The sequence below is a fragment of the Empidonax traillii genome, unplaced genomic scaffold (assembly GCF_003031625.1).
Source record: "Empidonax traillii isolate 1590-97213 ecotype Southwest subspecies unplaced genomic scaffold, ASM303162v1 scaffold619:size634076, whole genome shotgun sequence".
In the NCBI taxonomy this organism is placed as follows: Eukaryota; Metazoa; Chordata; class Aves; order Passeriformes; family Tyrannidae; genus Empidonax; species Empidonax traillii.
Window position 1 is genome coordinate 292,224 of NW_020955812.1, and position 4,963 is coordinate 297,186.

A 4,963-nucleotide genomic window follows, 5' to 3' on the forward strand; every position below is an offset into this window, starting at 1 on the left:
CACAACTTGGTGAAATCTGATGATCTAGTTGCTGAAGTCCTGCATGGTGAGAGATTTATTTTATCCAGTCTCTTTAGAACTGTTTCCTGCAAAATGATCACATGCAGCACAACTTGATACCCTAACTGGAATCTTCCTGTTGAATCTCCCTGGATTGTTATCAGAGATGCACTGGTGTGCTTTGTAAGGCAGACAGTGCTTTGGCATGTGACAGCATGTTTCTGGACGCATAAGTGGTGGATATGAGGAAGCATCACCCCTACTGTCTGTGGTTATGGCTGTTTAAAAGGTTTGGAGCTTGTGAACACATGTCTGTACTGTATACAAGTGCCTGTAGAAACACAATTCCCTTAGAGTGTACAATTATTTGTTTTATGGTAAACATAAAAAAGGAACAAAGCAATTTGACTGTGTTTAAAGATTAACGTGCCGAACATGTTCATAGTGCTATATCTGATGACTTATGAGATGAACTGAGTGATTATTTTTAGTCATTTCAACAGTGTAATAAAATTCAATCTATAGATTAAACACGTAAGTATGCTTCCATAATGCTACAGGACAAAAAAGTCATATTACTTACAGAAACTTAAAATATTTCCCGATTTTTTGAAATAAGCACCAGTTTGAGGATACTTTCCACAAAACAAACAAACTAACTAACTAACCAAACAAAAAACCCATCTGTGAGACAGTTTGGGTCCAGAGGATAGTAATGGCAAAGATCAATGGCACCAACTCTATCTAAAAGGTTATAGGAACTAGGTTTTTTGTTTTGTTCTAGATTGTTTTGTTTGGGTTTTTTTTTGTTGTGTTGTTTTTGTTCTGCTTTGTTTTTTGTCTAGAGAGGACAGACAACATTTGTGAAAGCAACATTAAAATTTTGGAAGTACTGTAAAGTGGAATGGAAGAAGTTGTTCTTTGTATTTGCTGGGAACAGGAAAGGGCTAGCAGGTCTAACCTATCTCAAGGGCAATTCGTGTTAGACATCAGAAAAACTTCCTAGTATTTCAGATAGTCTAAAGGTCTCCATCTTTGTTTTTAGAAGCTACCAATGAAGAGACAGAACTTAAACACCTGTCAAGAATGACATGTTTAACAATTGATCTGATCTGGAGGAAGGAGGATGGCCAGGATGGCGTTTTGACATTATATGTCTTCCGCATATAATGAACTTTAATTGTAGAATTGAGAAATAAACAAAAACTTGGAATTCAGTATTACTAGGCAGAAGCTGAATGACAGGATTTTAGTTCTCATAATTTCCTGTGTAATCTAGACATTTCACAAATTGTATGGAATAGAATTGCAAGTATTCATAAAATACAACTTTGAATAATATTGTACAAGTGAATAAGTCAATATTAATAGCTTTGATTTCTGTACAGGATATATTGTTAATGCTGTTATATATTTCATATACAGTGACATATTGTTAGGGACATTGAAAACTCCTTTCCTTCTTCCTCAGGACTTCAGCTGTCTGTGATCCAAGACAGAGCTGTGTCGCCGTCTCTCAGACTTGTGAGGAAATCGCGAAATTCTGAGCAAGAACTGCAAAGCTGATAAAGTGGACTTCTACAATGTAAGAAAGGTAAAATGGCAGACAGAGGTAGGAGTCTTGAGATGGAGTTAAGCAACAGTTTAAGGATTCAAGAGAAAACATCATCATGAAAAGGGAAAAGCAGCAATTCGGAAGACAGCAATTAAGTCACAATGAGAATCCGTTCCAGAGGCGGTAGAAACAAGCTCTACCCCACCTCACTGGGGACTTCTTGGCCAGCAAAGACTTTTCCTGTTTCTTATTCAGAACACTGAGCATACCAACAGTCAGTTTAATATTTCATTAATTCAAGTTATCAAAAAAATGGTTGTGTATGATAACTAATCAGTAACTGCTGAATACTTTTAAGTTGTATGTATTCAGTTTACAAAGGGCTCTTTGTGCACAGCAAAAGGTGTCCAATCAAAGGGACTTGGTGAGGGAAGAACTACTTATGCTGTTACAATATTACCAGGCATATTATTGCCCAGAAAAGTTATCAGTAAAAAAAATTGAATGTCTCTAATAATATATGTTTTATTCAGCTTCAATTGTTTTCCACCTGCACAAAAAAAGTAATTTTGTTAATTTTTTTCCTGCAATTTTTCATTTGTGGTATAAAGTCCTGAGCATTTTTAAATCCCAAATGTTTCATACTGTTTCTTGAAATGCATTTTTCTGTTATAACTGTAGAAAGAATATAATTTTAAATGCAACTATACTTGATTATGAAAAATATTATGTCCTCACACATTAATGAATCACTGAGTCATATTAAACAACTTTGATGACAAATAAACACCAAGAAAGTATTTCCCATATGCAGAAAATATTTCTCAAAATGAGGTGTATTCTCTTGTTTAAATATAAGCCAAAATGAGGTGTATTCTCTTGTTTAAATATAAGCCAAAAAAACTTTAAAGCTTTCAGAAACAAGACTGAGTTTGTGAAGCTGAAAACTGACACATTAGTCATAGGAAGCTAGTGACGTTATTTTATGGCAGTCCTCCTTAAGAGAATAAATAATTAACTTCAAATCAGATCACCGGACAACAGAAGTGGAGTTTTGTAATTTTAAAGCATGCTTTTCAGAGTAAACTTTCTTTTTAAACACAAATAGTAGCTTGATGCTTACAATAACTTGATTTGTCATCATGCTTAATCTGGGACAAATAAAATGTCCATCGATTCCAAAAGGCATTATCTCATGGCTGAGCATACAACATAGTTCAAGGAACACACAATTCTCATTTTCTGACAGTATAATAATTTTTGTCACATATGACAAGTCTTGTGGACAGAATGGTAGCCAAGTTGGCAAAATTCCTGTACAATGTACTGTTCTTTTGCAACACTGATTAACAGGAAAGAGGCTCCTAAATTGGAACAGGAGTTCCAAGAGCTTCTTCACAGTTATTCTAATTTATGCTAGGATTGAATATCATTGAAGAATCATTACAGAATTTCTGGGACCCTCTCCACAATTTTGTCTACCTGGAGCTTATTGGAAAATCCAACTCTCCATCTTTAAAGTAAATAAAATAGCTTGTGGAATAGCTTGTGGAATTTTTCTCTGGTTATATATATTGTATTCAGACTTTGAAGTATTTGCTTCAGTTTCTAGTCTTGTTTGCTATTTTTATTGTAAGTATAAAAAAGGCTATTTTTTTCTCGATATTGTGTAAAAATTTTAAAGGCATAATGACATCATTTCACTATGTTTTGTCTCTGCTATCAAAGTTACATTAAAGTTTTTGCTTTGGTTGTTTATTCTGATGTGTCCCAGTTGGCCATCCCCTTGGGTGGCCTGTATCAGATTAGAAAAATATATGGAACCAATGTGTAATTTGTGGGATGAGATTCTCTCAACACAAATTATTTTCTGGAAGCATAAGCAGTTGAAACTTCACTACAAAACATGACAGCCCTATTTTTTAAATGTCTTTTCTTTTGTTCCAGAAGTTTGTTCAACATTTTGACATATAGGAGAGGGTTGGACAAGTAAATTTAGATAATTAAATACTTGGAAACACTATGGAATAATAAATAGTGAGTTACAATACAGGATGATCGATGTTACCTAACTTAATTGCAATCCAAAAATTAGGTTATAATCATACAAATTACAATTTAAACACTATTGTGAATAACAGAGCTATACTGAAAAGACTGGTGAGTGATCTGTAAGAGCAATGACTTAGTGAAGGATTTAAGTTTTGTCATGGTTTATTGTACCAGTACAATCTCTCATTGCACTAGAGTGCCCAGGACAGATTATTAAAACCATGCATTTATATCAAGTAGGAGAAGGGTATTAATTGTACCTCATTTTAACGTTACAGTGTTGACAGTCTATTTCAAAGGATCAATGGTCATCCTTCAAACATACAAGAAGTTCTTATGCTCAAAATTCTAAAAAAGATGAGTGAATATAATGTAAGAACAATAAAACCATGTCAGCCAAAGGGAAATTAGCTACTATCTTAATAAAGAGAGGATTGAGTAAACTTTATGAATATGTATAAGTATTTTAGCATAGAAAATATATCTGACAATGCAGGTCCTCATAGAAATAATAATATCCAAGAGATATTGTTCTGTCTTCAAATAACAATATCTGTGAAGGGAAATGGAGCACAGAAACAGTTAGCCAATAGGTGCAAAAAACTTGCGATCCATTGCAATTGTTAAAGTACAACTAGATATTTTCCTCACGTATAGACTTGACTTTACACAAGGTCAACTTTTCCTGACCCGATGAGTCACTTGGCAGAACTTTCAACTGCCTAAGACATTTACCACATAACTCAATAGAGGTAGCTCTTTGAGCTGCAGTTGTCGTTTGCTTCATAGAATCCCACTGGTCCACTATTGGATAGGGCTGAGATGGAGGTGTAGTGGAGTTTTGGACAATCCAGGTGCATGAACCTTATCAGTTACTTTTTATTTGCTTGTACAAGGGATTTGAATTGTCCAACAGTTCCCATTTCACCAGATCTCTGCTTCTTCTAATTCTTGGATAACAAACTGCTTTGGGAAGGAATTTTGAATTGTTTATGGGCCTTAAATAGCTCAAAGGTCATAGGTCATCTCTGTTTAAATCCATCTTCTGTGTGAAATTTTGTGACTAGTAAGTAGAAGGAGAAAAAAGAAAAGTTTTCTTTCTTCTGGACTATTGAATGATCAGGACACTCTGCTTTTCATGACATCTTTACTTAGCATCAAGTCCACTCGATACAGACAATGTCTATAGGAGATTTCATGCCTCAGCTCTTCAGTCTACAGAACTTAAAAATCTCCCTTGATGACATTAAAGATTGGGTAAATCTGAGGGTAAGCTGTTGATTTAACCAAATAACTGATCTGAGGGAAGACAGCATTTTTCAAACATTGAGATTATGAATCCTTCTAATGTATTTA

General features: G+C 34.5%; 1 protein-coding gene across 4 annotated transcripts in view; it reads left to right on the forward strand.

Moving 5' to 3' along the window:
- Positions 1–273: 273 nt before the first annotated feature.
- The window catches only part of ABCB1 (ATP binding cassette subfamily B member 1), a 43,173-nt gene continuing 38,483 nt past the window's right edge, over positions 274–4,963 (forward strand). For 3 of the 4 annotated variants that reach the window (XM_027898715.1, XM_027898717.1, XM_027898718.1), the window contains exon 1: positions 1,472–1,585. The gene's annotated coding sequence lies outside the window, so the exon portion shown is untranslated. Of the gene's footprint in view, positions 290–1,471; positions 1,586–4,963 lie in introns of those variants that run through there. The other variant, XR_003572872.1, reaches the window with a different exon arrangement.